Source organism: Coenobita brevimanus, chromosome 79, assembly GCF_032717465.1.
Source record: "Coenobita brevimanus isolate Jiangsu-jjx chromosome 79, ASM3271746v2, whole genome shotgun sequence".
NCBI classification, from domain to species: Eukaryota; Metazoa; Arthropoda; class Malacostraca; order Decapoda; family Coenobitidae; genus Coenobita; species Coenobita brevimanus.
In genome coordinates this window covers 11,810,981-11,833,735 of record NC_137032.1, presented here as the reverse complement: position 1 = coordinate 11,833,735, position 22,755 = coordinate 11,810,981, and positions in this window count along the sequence as shown.

Here is a 22,755-nt window from a genome sequence, read left to right as displayed (position 1 = left end):
TTCAAGATTACAAATTACCTGCTCATATCTGTCATACTGATGTCATAATCATTCCATTGGGTCTTACAATGTGCGTGTACGATACAGCATGATATATGTAGACACAGGAATTAATATTCATGTAATGCTTCTGTTTATTTAGGAAGATATTAATTTCACTCAAACATTATAATCCTACAGTCATATTAAATAAGGTGTGCTATAAATAAATAACAATTGAATAATTATTTACACAGCAGATTCATTTTTTTCTGTGCGGTTTTTCCACATTAGTGCATAACAAGTCCAAGTAAATTAATGACATCACTCTGTTAGATATACGTAACGCAGAAAAGATATGAGCGCCAGACAAAAAATAAAAAAATTAATTCCACACTAACAAACAAACAAAAAATTACGTTATACTTTTTCAAAATCATTCGGATATTGAACTACTAAGTAACCAAGCACCTAATACTTCCCAAACCCTCCAGCGGCTTGTATGACTGAATGTAATCCTACTTGGAACAATCTATGAGATGCTGACAGTAGTTGGTAATACGTCTTTTATTCTCCCATTCTGCCATGGCATGATTTATGATATTTTCTCGGTTCCTTTCACCGTGGATATAGCATGTCCAGACCACCATCACCCAAACGTTCTGTTACATTTTTTTTTTTATATAAATAACAAAACGGAGGAAGGAAAAACAAATGAGTAAAAAAAATAAACAATTCATACACCATATTACTGGCGTCCTCCGTTCATAAAATATCTGTAACAGTTAGACTTGAACAGCTGTGGGTTGAAATTTGGAGGGAAACAACTCTGGGGAAGCGAATTCCAGAGAGATGCAGTTCGGGGAATGAAAGAAATCTGATAGGCAGAAGGTCTGCAATATGGCTGAGTGACATTCCAGTTATGAGCGCTACCATATGCCCGTGTAGCACGGGGGAAGGCATGGAGAGGTGGCACCATGGACGCAACTTCGTCTGAGCATTTGCCAAAAAAATATCTGTAAAATAATGCAAGGGAGGCAACATTCCTTCTTACATGCAGGGGAGGTAGTTTATATGTAATGACAGGGTTGTTAATGATTCTAACAGCTTTGTTCTGAAGTTTGTCTAGTTGTCTTAATGCAACCTCTCCACAACCATTCCACAAGGGTGAGCAATATTCAAGTTGAGAGCGCACATGACTCTTATAAATTATAGCTAACTGCTCATCGGCGAAGAAGTTACGGACTCTGTACAATAATCCAAGTTAATTTGAGGCGGTTTTAGCAAGTGATCTGACGAGAGGTCCAGCTGAGGGCACTGTTAAGTGACACACCAAGAATTTCAATACTTTTGGAGATGGGAGAAAAAGTGAGCAGATGGAGAGAACACTTTAAGGAATTGTTGAACATAGAGAATGGAAGTAATGCGAGTATAAGTGGCTGGGGAATGGCTGGGAGAAGGAGGGAGGTGAGAAGACAGGAAGAAATCAGTAGGATAGAAGTTGTGGATGCAATGAAGAAAGTTAAATCAGGGAAAGCCCCAGGAATTGATGAAGTGTGTGGTGAAATGCTGAAGCACGGGGGAGAGATAGTAGTAGAATGGATGTGGAAGATGTGCAGATTGGCCTGGGAGGAAGCTAGAGTCCCGGAGGATTGGAAGTCAGGTATAATTAATCCCTTGTACAAAGGGAAAGGGGAAAAAGAAGTGTGTGGTAATCATAGGGGCATTTGTCTTCTTAGTATAATAGGAAAAGTGTATGGTAGGATACTAATTGACAGAGTTAGAGAAAGAACAGAGAAATTATTTGGAGAAGAACCGGGAGGCTTTAGGAAGGGAAGAGGTTTTGTAGATCAGATATTCATTCTTAGATCTCTAGTGGAAAAGTTTCTAGAGAAGGGAAAGAAGTTGTATGCGGCTTTCATGGATTTGGAGAAAGCATATGACAGGGTGGATAGACAAAGATTGTGGAAAGTGTTAAGAATATATGGAGTAGATGGGAAGTTGTTGAATGTTGTGAAGAGTATGTACGATGGTGAGAAGGCTGCAGTGCGTGTGGATCGTGAACTAAGTGACTTTTTCTCTTTGAAAGTTGGGTTGAAACAGGGATGTGTCATGTCTCCATGGTTGTTCAATCTGTACATGGATGGGGTAATAAACCCTCTCCGGCACAGTCACGCGATTCGCGTGACGTGGTGTGCACGCTGAAAAAGCACAGTCACTCGAATCGCATGGTTTAAACACAAAAATATTTGTTAAAAAAAAAGTTATCAGCCGATTTGCGTGATTTTTTGATGCGTGATAGCGCCGCCAGTACTCCCTGGAGGCAAGTCATTGGCAATGCTGCTTTGCTTTATCTACCTCAGCCCGCTCCCTCCAACCTCAGTGTTTGCCGAGCAGTCAGGCGGTGGTGTTTGACAGCTTATGGTTCCCTTTAAATCGTCCATAATTCTCCCCCTCTCGCCCAAGGCAAAGGCCCTATTGACTCAGTGAGATAATACATTGTATGTGAACATATAATGACATGATATTGTCGATGGAACATACATATATGTATTGAAAAGCAATTCTGGCCGTTAGCAATCATTGGGCCTTGGAGCCAGATGCATGGTCAGTGTAGCGGGGTTTCGCCACTCCGCCCCCCCGTAGGCCGTATGGCGTGAGTGGAAATACGTATATAAATGAAGCCAAGGCATAAATATATATTGTGTGAAAGATACTGTGGATGGCTTGGTGAAATTATGGAGCCAGCAAGCATTACGTGCGGCATGAAACAGAGTGTTGTGAAGGGGCAAACCTGAAGTCGGGAGGGGAGAATTACTGGTGTTTTAGAGCTGGAATTATTGTGATTCTGATAGTGTAAATGCGTATGGAATTGTATGAAATATATGTCAAACAAGCTGCAAGTTTCCGTGAACGAGTGTGGTGTGTGCCAAAAATAGCGTTGCCTCACACTCTCAGGGAGAAGCTGACTCACACACACACTACATAACTCCTCATCTTCAAATCCCTGGTCTAACTGGATCAACACCCCTGGAGGAAGTGAGTTCTGCAAATTTTGTTGATATATATAATAATCTATTACCATTACCTCTCCAACTTTCAGACAAATAACCATTTTCTCCTACAGATTACACATATGAAAGTAAATCTCCACAGCAGTAACTATAGAAGAGTTATGTTTATGTGTAGTAGGTTATAACAATAGGAAAATATCCATGGAAGATGTAACAGTCTGTACAGATAGGGGGAAAAAAAGTTGGTAGCATAGTCTTCAGGCAGGTGTGCAAGGAAAAAACAGTGTGTGTAAAAGTTAGTAGCGATCAGAAGAGTAACCTCACTTTGTCGGCCAATTACTCGAAAACTATTAGACTTATCGATTTTCTGTTACAACCATCATCAATACCACTAAATTCTACGTATGATCAATACCAGAATGTAAGCTTTGGTAGCGTTTTGGGGGGTAAAAGGCGAGGGAAAAGTTTTTTTTCCTCGCGTTTCTTATCAGTGACAAGCGCTCGGAGTACTAACCTCACTTTGTCGGCCAATTACTCGAAAACTATTAGATTTATCGATTTTCTGTAACAACCATGATCTATACAACTAAATTCTACGTATGATCAATACCAGAATTTAAGCATTATGTTACGTTTTGTGCGAGAAAAGGCGGTGGAAATGAGTATCTCTTCGCGTCTGTTACCATTGATTAACGCTCGTAGTAATACTCTCACTTTGTCGGCCAATTACTCGAAAACTATTGGACGTATCGATTTCACGTTTCAACCATGATAAAGAGCAGTAAATTCTACGTATGTACAATACATAACTATGTAATATTTATGATAAGAATTCGTTGTTACGTAGGCGGGAACATTGCGTACGCCGTGCGCGCATCACGAAAGTCAATCATGGACGGAGTGCCTAGTACTTTCTTTCGATTTACTCGAGAACTATGAGGCGTATGGGGTTCTTCTTTGAGATGGGGAAAGCTGGTGAATTTGGGCATATTATTATGTAATAAAAACATAAGGTGCCTGGGAAAACTTAGCTATCAGAGGTCAGTGAATTTTTTCCGAAAATGGATTTCAGTTTTTGGCCATTTTCTCAAAAAGTATACATCGTATCACAACCGGATTTGTTTCGTTAGAAAGCTGATGAAATTCTCTATAAAAACGTATTAGATCATTTTCCTGTATGATGGAAAACATTCAAACGGCGATGTTGGGAAGTGAAAACATTTCACTCTACCATGCTTCCAGGGCTAATAACTTTTTTTTTTGGTGTTTTGGTCCTATTTATCAGATAGAACAACCATCTCTGCCTACCTTGAGAAAGGTTTGATGGGAATAAATGGATTTTTGGGTGGCGAAAATAAGGCAAGAATGTGTTTCATTCGCCCAAATTAGCCGCGCGGCTTCGTCAGATAAAATCGTGAGCCAGAAAACTTATTGAAACTTATCGTGCGCGAGAGGGTAAAAGAGTAAAAGAGGTACAAGGTAGGGTAGTGGATGTTGGAGTGGCCTTGGTGAGAGAGGATAGTGATTGGAAACTCCCTGTGCTGTAGTTTGCAGATGATACTGTGTTGTTGAGTGAGGACGAAGGGGAGCTGCAAGGCTTGGTGGATGAGTTTGGGAGTGTGTATAAGAAACGGAATCTAAAGGTGAATGTAGCGAAGAGTAAAGTGATGGTCTTTGAGAGAGGTGAAGTCAGTGAATTACAGCGAGGTTGGATGGTGAGGAATTGGAAAATGTGAGTACGTTTAAGTACTTGTGTGTTGAGTAAGGGTGGAGGTTTGGAGGGTGAAGTGCTTGAAAGGGTACAGCAGGGAAGAAAGGTTGCTGGTTCTTTGAAAGCAGTGATAAGAAACAGGGAAGTGAGCATGGAAGTGAAAAAGTTACTACATGACAGTATTGTGATACCAACTCTAACGTACGGAAGTGAAGCTTGGACGTTGTTGGAAGGACACAAGTCAAGAGTGAGAGCAGTGGAAATGAGTTATTTAAGAGGAGCCTGTGGAGTCACATGGAGAGACAGGCTGACTAATGAAGATATAAAGGAGCGTTGTGGTGTGGATGTGGATGATAGGAAGCGTTATGAGGAACACACTGAGGTGGTTTGGCCATGTGGAGAGGATGGAGGGTGAGAGACTGACGAGGAGAGTGTATGTGAGTGAGGTGGAGGGGGGAAGAGGGAGGGGGAGGCCGAGGATGAGATGGAGGGATGGGATTGAGAGGTATATGAGAGATGGGGGGGTGAGTTGGGAGCAGGGAAGTGAAATGGCGGGGGACAGGGCGACTTGGAGGCGATTTGTTTGTGGCCACCCCAAACTGGATTGAGGCGTCTAGCAATAGATAGATAGATAGATGGAGATGGTAATATTAGTAGCACTGAAGGTAATGTACGAATCTGGCAATATCTGCCTATTAGTAAACTGTATATATTTAGTTTTACTAGCATTAAAAGAGACAAGGTTGTTTTGTCCCCATTCACTGATCGTAGATAGATCTTGATTTATGAAGATGGCTGTACTGAGTTGAGAGGTAGAGATATTAGACTTTGTAAATGGGTGTCTGAGTGTGATTGAACTATGTAGTGTTGAGTCATCTGCATATGAGTGAATGTGATTGTGGGTGACAGGTAAGAAATCATTAATATGAACCAGAAATAGGGTTGGCACCAGAACTGATCCCTGCGGCATGCCGGTGTTAATTAGACTCTTCTATTACCTCAAATTCTGGATGTTTTCTGAACCATTACCTTACCACATGGTTCATATGAAGTGGTGATCTATCATGGACAAATCTGATAGGGGTTGGAGCTGCAATTGCCTTCTGACGAATGGAAAGTAAAATTCCATTCAAGATTCCAATATATTTCACCGTGGTAAGGTTACCTTCCATGGATGTGAGATCCTCAAGTCCCCCTGACAACATCTATCCACGAAAAGAAACGTTACTGGGGCCACTCGTATGCAGCTGTTGGATGTTTATCGTCTCATATCTCGTGTTTGATGGTCGCCAACATGCACGAGCCTTAGCAGCTGTCGTCGAGAATGATTTTTCATCCGTCCATATTACACTGTTCCAAAAATCTGCATCATATACCTTTTGAATACAGTGCCTGGCAAATGCAAGTCGTGCATCCCAGTTTTCCCGAGATAATGCTTCATTTCTAGCAGAAATGCAACAATAAATGCCTACCTCATTCACGTGTCACCGAGTTGTTACCGGATGGCATCGTAGTTCTAATTCCTGAGTAACGTCAACTGCTGATGTGTGTGGCCATTCTAACACAAATTCTACAATTCGCTGATCACCCTATGGGGTCATAATTCGTGGGCAACCACTTCTACGATGGGTAGGAAGGGTGCCGTCCTCATCTCATCGCTGTATCCACATTCTCACTGTGTTTATACTTGATACTGATTCCCGAGCAATGACTCTTATAGACACGCCTGTCTTGCATGCCTGTGATATTACCACGGCTTGTAATAACTTTGGAGCACGTCCAGTATGCCTATGTGGTCATTGGCAGTGCACACCTCTAGGCTGGTTCATTCTGCAAATTTAACAATGAATATCTTGTTACTTATAATAAGTATGCTAATAATAATAATAATAATAATAATAATATTAATAACAAGTGGTGCCAGGCACAACAAACCTCGCCCGACCGCAGTTATTTTATTGCTGTTAAGATACTTACGATACTCTTTTCTGCCATCGAGTGCACAGTTAGTCTAACGTAATGGCGCAAATGTTTTCAAGTTACATCATCATCATAGTTACGTCCTCTGATAATCCGTGATCTTGCGTTTGACCTTTCAGGGTCACTCAAGTCAAAGGTCATGCTACCAAATGAAAGCACATATGAGGCTTCCTATATCCTGGTAATAGTTAATATCTGTATCTTCAGCAGGTAAAGAGTTATAGTCCACAGAATATACGCGACCTTGAGCTTGACCTTTCAAGTCACAAAGGTCAAGGTGTCAATTAAAAACTTGTATGGGATTTCCTGTATGTTGATAAAAATAAATATCTATCTTCAATCAGTTTCGAAGTTTTAGCTCACTGAGTATCCGTGACCTTGACCATGATCTTTCAAGGTCATTGAAGATCAAAGGTCTTGGTACCAAATGAAAACCAGTATTACGAGTTGCTCTATGTTCATAATGGTAAACAGCTCTATCTTTAACCGTTTTCAAATCAGTCCTCCGATGATCCATGACCTTGATTTTGACCTGCCAAGATACAGTAATTCAATTAACTCCAAAATTTAATCATATTATTTAGGGACCTGCGCTCACATATCTTTGAAAGATTCATGTAATTTCATTCGACCGTTTTTCCGTAATGTTGCTAACAAACAAACAAACAAACTCAACCACCCCCCCAAAAAAAAAATACCTCGCGAACTACGTCCGGGCGAGGTAATAAATATATTATTAGTTCACATGTTATTGTGCATTATTTTGCCCACTACAATGCGCTGAAAACGGAAATGTTCGTGTAAAGCCATATTAAGAGTCATATAATTTTATATTTCTCTCTCTCTCTCTCTCTCTCTCTCTCTCTCTCTCTCTCTCTCTCTCTCTCTCTAAGGTATATGTATCTATCTATCTATCTATCTATCTATATATATATGGGGGAGGCGGTAGGTCAGTCGGTAGAGAGTTGGCCTGCAGTCCTAACGGATCCGGGTACAAATCCCGCTGGGGCAGGGAACAGTTTCAAGGATTTGAATTTCATAAAATCAGACTTTACTGATCTACCAGAAGACCTTCCGACATGTCATAGAAATACCCTCGCTAATACCAATACACCAGTCCTGTATGAGACAGCCCTAGCATGTATTCAGTATGGACGGTGGGTGTTAGCGCCGAAGTGGTGACATGTATAGGTGTGCGGTACGTAGGAGGACTACTGGACCTTGAAAGCAGGCTGTGAAGCCTATGCCCAGAGTCGGTCACATATATATATATATATATATATATATATATATATATATATATATATATATATATATATATATATATATATATATACATATATATATATATATACATATATATATATATATATATATATATATATATATATATATATATATATATATATATATATATATATATATATATATATATATATATATATATATATATATATATATATATATATATATATATATATATATATATATATTGCAAGACGCCTTAATCCCATAAGGGGTGGCCTCAAACAAATCGCCTCCATTGCGCCCTGTTCCCCGCCATTTTACTGCTTTGCTCCCAGCTCACACCCCTCTCTCTCATATACCTCTCCACTCCATCCCACCATCTAATCCTTGGCCTCCCCCTCCCTTTCCTCTCTCCACCTCACTCACATACACTCTTCTTGTCAGTCTTTCACTCTCCACCTAAGTGGTGGGCGCCCCCACCTACCTAAGTGGCAGGTGGAAGCGCCCAGCATCCACCCACTTAGTGTAGTGGTACTTTTTTTTTTTTTTGATGGGGGGGGGGCGTGGCTGAATCGGTAGAGAGGCGGCCTGCGGTTCTGATGGACCCAGGATCGAATCCCGGCTGAGGCAGGGAACAGTTTGAGGATTTGAATTTCCTTGAAAGCAGACTTTACTGATCTACCAGATGACCCGCCGACATGTCGTAAAAATACCCCCGCTAATACCAATACACCAGTCCTGTATGAGACAGCCCTAGCATGTATTCAATATGGACGGTGGGTGTTAGCGCCGAAGTGGTGACATGTGGAGGTGTAGGAGGACTACTGGGCCTTGGGATAGGTCAGTGCCCCCAAGCAATAGGCTCTGAAGCCTTTGCCCAGAGTCGGACACATTAAAAAAAAAAAAAAAAAAAAAAAAAACTCTACATTGAGTGGCAAGCCAAATGATTTCCTGTAAACCAGGAAAGCATTTACAACACAGTGGTAACCTTATAACCAACCAACAAGTGTTCCCTACGTGGCAACAAGTAGGTTGGCGGAGGGTTAGTGCCCCTCCCCGGAAAACAACTACCGGTACCTAAAAGAACGAACAAGGTAAGATATTGTACAGTCGGTAAAGTCCCGTCAACTCGCTGATTTATACCTTCATGAACTTGAAAACCTAGTCCAGTGAATCTGCAGATTTGGCAGATCAGTGTCCCAGTGTCGTGTGATGCAGATTCAAAACACAAATTTTCAAAGTTCATGGAGCGAAAAGCAGGAAAGGCTCTTGGAGTTCAATGGTAATTACGTGGGAAGTCTTTTTAGTCCTTCTTGCTGGAATGAAAAGAGTGAACTAGAATCAGTGAGTTGGAAGTGGACACGTTGTTGATATGAAAACTAAAGAGTTGGATCACAAAACAGAGATAGATTGGTTGGAGATATGAACAATGAACATTTGATTACGGAAACTGAGGAATCTAAACAGCAGAACAAGTGAGACTGAAATAGACTAATTGCAGCTATGAACAATTTAACTGAGCTAGCTATATCGATATAGACATGTTTCAGTATTTCATCACTTGATATTACACCGAGTTGTGGGGGGGTTAGACTTAATACCTATCGACTGCACGACAGTCAACGAGGAGGATATTATATTATATGTATTTATTACCCGTCCCCGCCCCAGAGGTACTCGGGGACGAGTGTTGTTTTCGCTCGGTTTGTCTGTCTGTTTGTTTGTTACCCGTCTCCGAGCCCCGCCTGGGCGGGGACGGGTAATGTTTTCACTCGGTTTGTCTGTCTGTCTGTTTGTTTGTTTGTTTGTTTGTCTGTCTGTCTGTCTGTTTACAACTATATGTGAAAACTACTGGTGCGATTTTGAATAAAATTACAGGGATGATGAGCTATTACCTTCTGATCACCTGATTATATTGTAGACCAAACTAGGCCAAGGCCCAGGCTGTAGCCCCCCCTAGCCCCCTCCCCCAAATATATAGTTGTTTTCGCTATAATTCCTTTCAGATTCATCATATCGACGTGAAACCAATACCTAAAGGTGCATCTTTCACCTTTGCAACCTGTAACATGCCTTATTACATCAGGGGGGGTCAGTGTCAGGTGGGTCTGATCTAAAATTTGAAATGAGCATAAAATCGTCAACTTTCACCCGATTTACTCCAAATCTGATATGTGACATCCTTGACTAGATATCTTTTTGTGTTTATATGTTAGCGCTAAAATGACTGCTGTGGGCGGGTCTGCTGTGCCTTGGCACCGCTTATTGTTTATTTTTAGTTCCAGTCTTCCCCACAAACACATACAACCGTCGAATTTGCAGTCCAGTCTTTTAGGTCTATTCACGAACATTCTGGGGTAAAGAACTTTCCTAGTGACCACCATCGGAGGCTCGGGAATCAAACCCAAATGTTTTTGCTTCCGAGGTGCGTGATCAGTAATTCCAAGTATACCACCGCCATCCCCGTGGGATAAGAGAAATACTGTACATGGGTCAGCAATGTAATCAGTTACTGCTTGGTCACAAAATTTCTTTAGATTACGTCAAGCAGCCTCTGAATTTGCATCCAAGACCCGAATTACAGCATGTTGCCGAATGATTAGGAATATGGTGGGGATGGAGGGGCAGGGATAGGAGGTGGACAGGATGGATGAGATTGATGTGGGAGGAGAGCAGGTGGTATGTGAGTGATGGAGAGGAGCTTCAATGGCTCTGTGGTTAGCCTACACATTTTGCGATGCATATATTGTCCCTTTTTTTTTTATGCATGGAAGAAGGAACCAGTGGCTGGAAGCCCGCAAATTGTTCCCTTCAAAAAAACAAAAACAAAACAGCAGAGAGCCAAAATTAAGATCCGTTCAGTTTGAGATGCCTGGACACACTGCGTTTGGAATACAGACAGAGGAAGACAGTTCCAGAGTTGGCCTGCTGCATATATGAAGGACTTGCAGTAGCGGTTAACACTTGCATTAGACAGCTGAACAGGAAAGGGATGAGAGTTTTTTGCTAGACGAGTGCTGCGCGCCCGCCTTAATGGTGGAGGGATGCAAGCAAATAGTTCAGAGGAGCAGTGGCCACTGAAGTAGCGATTGGAAAGAGAACAAGATACAACAGTGTGGAGAAGAGTCAGAAGCTGAGGGGAGCCAGTAAGAGGAGGAGAGTTAATGAAACGAGAAGTCTTACTGAGATGGGCTAAATGTGGGGAGCATCCCCACACATGACAGTTGTACTGTACACAGGGGGGAATGAAACCCAAGTATAAAGTCAACAACTGTGCAGGGGTAAAGAAGGCATGGAGTCGGATTATCACAATTAATCTCTTTCCATGATAAATCCCGAGAGAATGAAGCCTCAAGTATGTTTAAAGATGATTCAGGATTGAGACGGATATTATTTAAAATTAGAGGATACTCCAGTGGAAAATTTTTTTCGGGCTGAAAGATGTAAGAACTTAGTTTTTGATGCAATAAAAACAACAAGAGAGATATGAGTCAAGTCAGACAGTAGGTTTGCCATAGCCTCATCCTTTATTTGTTGAAGTAACTGCCGAGATAGAACGCTACAGGACGCTGATGAAAAGGTGAAGAGTGGAGTCATCAGCGTATGAGTGGATAGCGTTAGATGTACAGCTTAGAAGGTCATTGATAAATAGAGGGAAGGGAGTTTGTGATAGGGCAGAATCCTGTGGAACACAACTACTGATACTTCTACGAGAACAGCGGTCGTCTATAACAACAGCTATAGAACGACCAGAATGGAAGTTAAAAATGAAGGCACAGATAGAAGGATAGAAACAGTAGGAATGAAGATTCGAAATGAAAGTGCAATGGCAAAGCTTTCGCTAAAACCCCGAAAGGAGGATGACCAGGAGTCTGAAAGGTGAGAAGATCGCCAGTGGAGCGTCCGTGGTGGAATCCATACTGACGATCAGAAATAATGGGAGAGGTGCTTTTGTTTTTGTTTTTTTGTAAGAATTGACTCAAAATGTTTTGAAATACAGGATGTTAAATGCAATTTAGCGATAGTTAGATGGCTGGGAATTGTCACATTTCTTTGGAACAGGCTGAATGACACCAAAGTTCCAGCAAGAAGGAAAGGTACATGTTGACAAAGGCGAAAAAGTTTACCCAGGCTGGGTGTAAGCACAGAAGCACAGTTCTTCAAAACAACAGGATGGACCCCATCTCTCCCATATGCCTTGTTAATTTTGAGGTTAGTGATGGCAGAAAATACGTCAATTGAAGAAATATTAATATCAACCATGAGGAAGACAGAGGGGGGAAGTTATGGAGGAACAGCACAGGAATCGTTTAAGGTGGAATTGGAGGAGAAAGGCTGAGTTATGATATCTGATTTATCTGTAGAAGAAACAGCTACAGAACCATCAGAGTGGAAAAGATGAGGGAAGGCTGGTGAGATAAATTTGTTAAAAAGATTTTTGGCAAAGTGCCAGAAAGAGTGGGAAGAATATGAACTGGAGAACTCAGTGCATTTAGTACGAGTGAAATTATTTTTATCAGAGCCAAGAACAAACTTAGCACGATTCCTGCCAGCAACATAAAGCAGATGAGATTCAGGGGTGGGCTGGCTCCGATACCTTTTGTAGGCCCTCTCCTTGTTGTGGACAGCATTAAAACAAGCGTGATGAAACCAAGTTTTTTTTTTTTTTTTTTTTTTTTTTCAATAGTCACAATATACGAGAAAGGAATTTATGCATCCATGCCCGAAAGAATAACCTCCGTAATGCACAAGGCACACTCAGATTTATGGAAGCAATAATCATTCCAGGGGAAAATCAAAATGCTACCTACGGGCCTTCCAGTCAGCAGCTCCAAAATGCCACAGCCTAAGCTCTTGGAAGGGTCCACAGACTTTACTGGAGCCATAGATCAGGTTAAGAGGATAAGGTTGTGATCGGAAGAGCCCAACAGAGAGAAAAGATAAACGGCAAAAGCAGAAGAATTAGTTGTAAGGAACAGATCAAGATGTCTGAACTCTCTCCAAGGCTGTCAGGGATACGGGTAGGATGCTGTACAAGCTGCTCTAGGTCACTGAGGATAAAAAAGATGTAGGCTTGTTCACCAGGTGGATCAATGAAAGGAGGAAAGAGCCAAAATGATGGTGAACACTGAAATCACCTAGTATGGAGATTTCAGAGAATGGAGAAAGGGATTAGATGTGTTCCAAATTATACAGTAAGTAAGATCGTCAAAGAATTTTTCATAGTAGAATTAGGGGATTAGAAAACAGTGCGGCTGTATTTAGTCAGAAAATGACGGGAAAGCCGAAGCCGGGGAGTGGAGAATTCAGCAGATTAAATTTTAGGAACACATGAGCAAGATATTTTGTTGGGTACATATACTCAACAGCCAACTTTGTCTTTGAAATGACTATAGAGAAAGTAGGAGGATACAGAGAAGGGTTTGCTGTCAGTTGCCTCAGATCGTTGAGACTCAGTGATGAAGAGGTGAAGTTTAGAGGAGGACAGACGGTCTTCAACAGAGTGTTAGAGGAAAGGCCCCGAATGTTGCGGAACTGAAGAAGTGAGTCAGACAGTGGTTCCACGCATCTTGCTTGGTCGTCACCTGGAAAGGGACGGATGGTGGGGACTTTGATGGTCTTCCTCCCCCCTATTGATTCTGAGGCTTTATGATGAGATGACATTTTTTGTTTAAATGTTGAACAGGAAGTTTAATGTGTAATGTGCATGTTTTTGACAGACGAACTTGAATTGGAGAGTGTGCTGGCCTACTCTCTGTTTCACTGAAACACGGGTAAAGTTAAGCGAAGGGGGATGGTCAGATGCTAGTCTCGAGAGCTGATAAAACAGGAGCTCCAGCTCGCCCTGTCATCAGCATGTCATCCACCTGGGGGGTGCCGCCCTGATAGGCTGGTGCTACAGTCTGCTTCCAGGAGTAGTCTTCGGTTGGAGTTCATACCATGGCAGACATATAAAGTGGGTTTTGGTAATATACCCCTTCTTACTCTGTGTTTGCATATGTTCGCGTTCTTTCTGTTCTATAAGTAACATAATATCATGCAGGCTTTGACATACATAAACACAGCCAAAACAAAAGGTCGACTTGCATATGTTTACACCCTGTCGGTTATGCTGATATCGTATACAGAATCTGACACAGGTAAACATAGCCTAAACGACACTTCTACTTTTATCATGTATCATTCAAACTACAAACACTCCTTACATTTCTCACATTCCCAGTATGGGGAGGGGTTTTGTTTATCAGTATCCTTCCAACAAAGTCGGGTCCTTCAATGAGACAAATAAGGACTGTGACAGAGAGACACAGCCTTCCTTAGTCATACTTTAGGTCCATTACACCTCAACCCTCTCTTATGAATCATTGATAAAAACTATGTCCATATGACAAAAATATAGTTATATGAAAATCAGGCTGTGATGCTGGCCAATAGTTAACAGGAACTTTCCCATCTAGTATACTTTTATTGGTGTGTGTGTTTTACTCTTAAAGTAAATGCAGATAGAGAGTAAAGGGATGGTTTTTGAGAGAGAAGGTGGCTTCCAGTGAGGTGTTCTAGGGAATGGGGAGAGATCTGAATTGGTGAAAGAGATTAAGGAATTAGGTGCTGTTACTGACAAGAGTGGTAAATGTTCAAAGGAACCGGACAAGTATAGTGGCAAAGGGAAGGAAAGTGACTGGTGCTATGAAGACCTTGATAAGAAAGTAGGGATTGAGCGTGGCAGCTGCATGAGAATTCTATGAAGGACTATTAGTACCCACATTGACATACAAGTGTGAAGCTCTGGTGTGGCATAAAAACGAGAAGTCATTGTTAGAATGGAGAAGATGGTGTTTTCGAGAAACGATTGTGGAGTGCAGAGAGTGGATACAATAAGATATCTTGTGATTTGTAAAACATGTGGAGTAAGGTAGTTCGTGGACAAAAGAGCTGATGAGAGCTTACTAAAATGGCATGGTCATAGGGAAAGAATGAGTGTTAATAAGATGGTGAAAAAGGTATACGTGAGTATGAAGGTAGGAGAAGACATGGCAGGTCTAAAACAAGTTGAATAGATATGGTAAATGTGTATGTGAGGAAGAGAGGTGAAGGGGCTAATGAAACTAGGGAACTGACAAGGGATCTAACTAAATGAGTTTTGTACGGAAGAGTGCATGGCAGGGATTTAGTATCCCTTTTTTAACTGGAGAGCCATCAGTTTAACTGATGGGAAAAAATAAAGCTACGTGTGATAAAGTATAAGTATGAGGTGGAGCCAGGATCCCAGAAGCTCGAATGGTGAACAAATAAGTGTGTGGTCCATTTAAATAGGCATGGTGTTGTTCCTTCACCCACTATCATATTCTTTTCATTTCCTTGCTTTCTAATCTCACTTTACAACAGCCGCTGGTAAGAATAAACGACTGCATGATGATGATGGTGGTGATGATGATGATGATGATGATGATGATGACGACAAGAGAATGCTAATGAGTAACATGTTAAGTATATAGCCTAGGTAATGAGGAGGATCTACGAAGCCTCCTATGCTACTGAACACTATCCTACGTGCTATGGACCTCAGAGCAATGTTTTATACAGCAACGTCTCTCTCTCTCTCTCTCTCTCTCTCTCTCTAGACTGGTTGAGACTCACTGTTCATGCAAAGCTTGAGTAATTGACGCGTGGTTATCCCCTGACATTACACTCGATTAGCTAAGTATCGGTGCAAATTCTGCTTTCTTTTCGTTAGTAGACCTACTTTTATGAGGCTGTAAAGTAGGAGATCGGTGCTTTCTAGCCACATTTCATTCTTAACCATAGTTATTACCTCTGCAAAGAAGGTTATTTTGATTATAATAATTATCATTATTATTATTATTATTATTATTATTATTATTATTATTATCATCATCATCATATTCTTTTAAGTATGAAAACAGAGAAACTCCTTCGATTCGGTGACGTATTTTAACGTTTTTTCCTTACAGATTGCATAGTATTAAGTTTCGGGGAGACTTGTCGCAGTGACAGACTGAAATGGTGGAATATAACCCCCCGGGGGCACAGGCGTTAAGTGATGTCACCTGCTGCAGTGGGAAAACACGTCGGGCAGTTGTCCCTCACCCATAGTTTAACCCTTTAACTGCGGTGATTTTTGTCTGGGATGAACAAAAAGGTCTTTCTTAAGGCCGAGTATAATACGGAGATAATTTTCATGGGGAAAACGTTATCCCTTATAATTTACTTTATAATATTTGGTATTTTTAATTCTCTAAGTATCTCTTAACCATAGTAAATCCATCTATTGTGGGACAAAGCAGGTAATTAGTAACTTTAAGATTAACCAGCTGCTCGAACTTAGGAAATACTGTAATACTCGTAGTATAAATCTGTTAACCACTTCGGTACTATGATTTGTTATTTTTACCTCTGCCTTATATACTCATTCCTTTGATAATATCTACACTGCCAGAAACCGTTTGATGAGATTTTTCCCAAAAGACTGCTTGACGGTCATAGAGCTCATGGCGTCAGTGGTAATTGACTGGTGGATCAACAACTGGCTTCTGGAATGGGAGGGATTTTGTGCTTATTGTCCTGCGACTTTGGTGATAAAGCCTTTCAATCTGATGGCTTAGTATTTCAGTGTATTCCGCTACCGCCTGGCAATAATACTGAGCGTGTGAATGACCTATGGTACTTATAAGGTTAATAATAGTAAAAGTTTTATATCTACATCTATATCTGTTTATCTATCTATCTATTTCTATATGTATGTATGTATGTATGTATATATGAATATATATATATATATATATATATATATATAGAGAGAGAGAGAGAGAGAGAGAGAGAGAGAGAGAGAGAGAGAGAGAGAGAGAGAGAGATGCAAAAGTCTGGACCCACAGGTCACGTGTAAACCGAGCGCAGAAGCGTTTAGAAGTAGCTGGACGTCAGTTCGAACACTTCTTGTAAATACTGAAGTGCAACATTGATTTGAGAATAATTTAGTCATTTTATTAATGTTAATTAATATTCACTTTATGGTAAACCTTTTTTCCATTATGAACCGCCTATAGGTCCAGGCTTTTGCACCACCCTCTATATATAGTTGTCCCTTCCAGTTCGAAAAATGGCTCCTGAGCTTTTAAAATATAACCTGAAAATAGCATGACTAAATATTACTCTAGCGGATGATGGGTTAAAAGGCGAACAAGCATGCATACATCCAGTCAAAAAGGTATATTAAATGTTTCATTATTGATAAAAGCATAATTAATTTCCAAGACCCATACCATTATATCATTATTACTTCCACTGATCACGTTTTTACAATAAAAGTTACGCGTACGCTCTCTTTCGCTAATCTAAGATCGATTCATAAGTAGGCTAAAAACTGGTAACACTGCAGTGTGTAACACCAGACAATAAACTGATCTCAGATAGTGCAAAGCACTTAGTTAATAACACAAAATTTCCATGAATAATCCCGCTGTGATGTACAGTTGCTTCAATGTACGAGTATTGTTTTCCGCCAACATCCTGGTATTTTTGGCGCAAGTGTGGCAACATCCCAGTACTATATTAAGTGTATTTTTGAAAACAACTTGTGTGAATTGTAGGTGTGTGAATTCATTCACGCACCTTCCCTAGCACTGGTGGTAGGTGGTGGCGACCATCATCCACTCGATGTACTGCTGCCTAAGTCTTCCTTCACTTACCTTCCTCTTTTCTTAGAGTCTTTCATCCCTCCTGTCATCATCTATTAATATTCTTTCCACTTCAAGTTCCTCTACACTGATTGACAAGCCTATTGGTTTCCTGTAGCCCAGGAATTCATTTACAACGCTGGCTGGTATATAACCATCTAACCAATAACGGGTGATGTGACGCCTGCTATATTGCCCCTGCCAACCCCGTGGAGATGCGAAACGTGGCGTCCATCCGGGATCCACACCTTGACAGCTTCCTCGCGCCTTGCTTTGGCAAGGTGCTGTCTACCACAAGGGAACATTGGTCCACTGCATGGGACGGCCGTGCAGGGGCGGTTCCTTGCTGCGGTTGACCGTTGATGGTCTACCCGACCAGGCAGACAGAGGTTGAACAACAACAACTCTAGCACTGCGATTCTGCCAAGCGTTTACGAAACTCACCGCTCATCGTTGCGGGGAAGGAATACATTAGGGCAACTGTACAGGCTCTGAGAGATACAATCGTAAGGTCGTTTTTATTAAAGGTGAGAGTGCTAAGGTGTAAGTGAGCCTTTTGTACTTGGTGATTATTTATGGAACACCTCTGACTGCCAAGATGTGACAAGATTGAACGTCATTTTACGGAGTTCTGTAAAAAATCGACACAAATGAGGGACATAAGTTGTTGTGAGGAGTAGACTGTAGCACCAGTCGAGCAGGGCAGTACTCCCAAGGTGGATGGAAAGCTGATGACAGGGAGAGCTGGAACTCCCGTTTCATCAGCCCTCGGGACTAGTTCCCGACCATCCCCCTTTGCTGAACTTTTTCAGTGTTTCAGTAACACAGAGAGTAGGCCAGCATGCTCTCCAGTACAAGTTTCTCCAACTGTCGACACCAAACTACATGCACAGTACACACTACACTTCCTTTTCCAAAATTTAAAAAATTACCATGGCTTCGAAATATATAACCTCGGAGCCCCCAAGGGGGGGGGAGACCATAAATGTCCCCAACTTCCGCCCCTCTCCCGGTGACTACTCGAGCTGCCTGGAACCACTTTCTGAATCACTTCTTCACTTCTGCAACATTCGTGGCCTTTCCTCCAACTTTTGCTCTGTTGAGTACCACATCTCCTCCTCTAAACCTCACTTTCTTTTCCTAACTGAAACTCAGCTGTCTGAGGCAACTGACAGCAAAACCTTTTCTGTATCCTCCTACTTTCTCTATACCCATTTCAAAGCCAAAGGTGGCTGTTGTGTATGTGTATGCAACGACTTATCTTCCTCTCGTGTTTCTGAACTCGATTCTTCTGAATTCTCTACACTCTGGCTTCGGCTTTCCTGTCATTCTCCGACTAAATGTATCTATGCTGTTTACTTATCCCCTAATTCTACTGACTATCAAAAATTCTTTGACTATCTTACTTCTATGATGGAACACATTCTATTCATGTCTCCTTTCTCTGAAATCTCCATTCTGGGAGATTTCAATGTTCACCACCACCTTCGGCTCTCCTCTCCGTTCTCTGATCCACCTGGTGAAGAAGCCTACACCTTTTCTATCCTGAATGACCTAGAGCAGCTTGTACAGCACCCTATTCGTATCCCTGACCGCCTTGGAGAGAGCTCCAACATACTCACCTCTTCCTTATAACTAATCCTTCTGCTAACACTGTTAATCTTTTCTCTCCGTTGGGATCCTCTGGTCAACCTTATCACCTTTACTTGTCCTATCGCTCTGGTGCGGCCTATGGACCCTCCAAAGAAACGCCGTCTGCGGCATTTTGGAGCTGCAGATTGGGAGACCCACAGGCAGTTCTTCTTTGAATTTCCCTAGAATGATTATTACTTCAATGGCCAGGAGCCATCTGAGTGTGCTTTGTGCTTTACGGAGGTTATTCTCTCAGGCATGGAAGCATACATTCCTTTCTCATTTCCTTTGACTAATGCAAGAAAGCCTTAGTTTAATCACGCTTGTTCTAATGCTGTCCACAACAAGGAGAGGTCCTACAAAAGGTACCGGAGCCAACCCACCCCTGAATCTCATCTGCTTTATGTTTCTAGCAGGAATCGTGTAAGTCTGTTCTTTACTCTGCTAAAAATAATTTCATCCGTACTATATGCTCTCAACTCTCCAACTCGAATTCTTCCTGCTCCTTCTGGCACCTTGCCAAACTTTACCTCATCATCCTTCCCTCTTCTTTTCTACTCTGATGGCCGTGTAGCTATTTCTTCTACTGATAAAACAGATCTTTTCGCTCAGACTTTCTCCTCCGGTTCCACCTTAGACAACTCCGGTGTTGTTCCTCCATCACTTCCCCCCTCTGACTTCCTCATGGCTGACATTAAAATTTTTTCAGCTGATGTATTTTCTGCCATTACATGCCTCAATACTAACAAGTAATATGGGCCTGATGGAGTCCCTCCTGTTGTTCTCAAGAACTGTACTTCTGTGCTTACACCCTGCCTAGGCAAACTCTTTCACCTTTGTCTATCAATTTGTACCTTTCCTTCTTGCTGGAAGTTTGCTTTCATTCAGCCAGTCCCAAAGAATGGTGACCATTCCCAACCCTCTAACTATCGTCCAATTGGTTTAACATCCTGTATCTAAAAAGTTTTCGAGTCAATTCTTAATCGAAAAAATTTAAAGCATCTTTCCTATTACAACCTTCTTTCTGATTGTCAGTATGGGATCCGTCAGGGACGCTCCACAGGCGATCTTCTCACCTACCTTTCAGACTCCTGGTCATCCTCCTTTCGGGACTTTGGCGAAAGCTTCGCCATTGCACTTGACATCTCAAAGGCTTTCGATCGAGTCTGGCATAAATCTTTAAATTCCAAACAGCCCTCTTACGGTTTCTAACCTTCTATCTGTGCATTCATCGCTAGCTTCCTTTCTGGTCATTCTATAGCCGCTGTTGTAGACGGTCATCATTCTTCTCCTAGGTCTAACAACAGTGGTGTTCCTCAGGGCTCTGTCCTATCACCAACTCTCTTCCTTTTATTCATCAATGACCTTCTAAGCTGTACATCTAACCCTATCCACTCATACGCTGATGACTCCACGTTCAACTATTCGGTTCCCGCAACGCCCATCTCAGCAGTTACTTCAACAAACAGGGGATGAGGCTATGGCACACCTAATGTCTAACTTGGCTCGTATCTCTGACTGAGGTAAAAATAATCTTGTTGTTTTTAATGCATCAGGGACTCAGTTCTTACATCTATCAACCCGACAAAATCTTCCATAGGTTTACCCACTATTGTTTAATAATATTCAGCTTAATCCTGCATCATCTTTGAACATGCTTGGGGTTTCATTTACTCGGGACTTGTCTTGGAAAGATCATATTACATCTCTTGTAAAATCTACTTCCAAGAGATTAGGTGTGCTAAGCCGACTCCGTTCCTTCTTTACCCCTGCACAATTGTTGACTCTATACACGGGTTTTATCCGCCCCTGTGTGGAGTACAACTTTCATGTGCGGGGAGGTTCCCCACATACAGCTCTTCTCAATAGGGTGGAGTCAAAGGCTTTCTGTCTCATTAACTCTCCTCCTCTTACTGACTCCCTTCATCCGCTGTCACTTCGCCACACTGTTGCATCTTTATCTCATTTCTACCGCTACTTCAATGGTCACTGCTCCTCTGAACTGTCTGAATGCATTCCTCCACCTCTACGATGGGCGCGTAGCACCCGTCTAGGAGCACACTCTCATCCCTTTTCTGTCCAACTCTCTAATGCATGAGTTAACCGTTGCTCCCTTTCCTTTATTTATGCAACAGGTCAACTCTGGAACTGTCTCCCTCTGTCTGTATTTCCTGCTTCCTATGATCTCCAGTCTTTCAAAAAGCAGTGTGTCTAGGCATCGCGAAATGATCGGATCTTGAATTTGGCTGTCTCTTGTATATTGTTTTTCTCTTGGGAGGAAGTTATTTCGGGCTCGTGGCCTTTGGTTCCTTCTTCCTCGCATAAAAAAAACAAAAAAAACAAGCTTTGTCACGTGCTCCAGAAAACATCATTAAAACTGTGGTATTGTCTATACTTTTGAGCGTTCAGCTTTAAGAATACGACTTGCTTCCAAGCACACCATTAATCAAGGAAAAACACCAAGAAAGACCCATTGGCATCAGTACCAGTGTCAATTATCTTCAGTGGCTTGACACCGTTCCTAGGCATTTTGTAAACTTTGTTTTGTGTCGTATTTCTGTCTTCTAAAACTCAGTATGCTGTAAGAAACTCAAATTATTCCTTATTTTTTTTACCTAGTCCGAATTTCTGTCCTTTTGCTGCTTACTTGACATAGCCGAGGGCAAAAATGGGTAATGCTGTGGCTTTAGATCCTTTCCTTAGGACTTCCTCATGACTAGGGCCATATTCTAATATTTATCACATTGTATTAAAAATTCACTGTTTCAACTCAACTTTCAAAAAGGATATATGACAATTTTAGGCCAAGATTTAGTAAAAGCAGTGTAGTTAATCGTCCACACTTCTCATGACAGATTATACTACGTTTGAGTGAAGACTGAATTTACCCAACTGGAGCCTAGTAGTTATTATACCCTGAATGCCACGTAATATCACAGGATTGGCATAGTTGTCATCGATAGTCTTCTTGCCTGTCCTGCTTTTTTCTCCATGAAGTTTGAAAGCTAGTTTTGTGACTCAACAGCAGAGAGCAATGATGACAATGATCTATGGCCCAAAATTTACCAGTGTCTCCTGCTTCTCATTACCCACACTTATTTTCGAGCTCCACAGAGAAAAGCTGGAGGTGACGACAGGACTATTGATGTCGACTACATAAGTGAAAACTCGCAACTCTACATACACGATTAGAAAAAAAAAAAAATACTTTTTCATTCTCTCTACTTCACACTCGGATATATCCATTACTTTTCTCTGTGACGCATCATAACGAAGGGAATCACCTATAGGAAGAGAAACATACCATGCCTCTCAGTTTGCGAATACTAGTTAACAGAGGAAAATGAGAAGAAACGGAATCATATGTGAACAGTTGTTCCAAAGAACTGAAGTGAATAATTCGGTATGCGACAGACCCCTTCCACCCTATGCAGGTGTGAGTTTGTGATAATAAATAGATGAAACAAAAGCATTCCCGGGCCGAACGATAATCGCC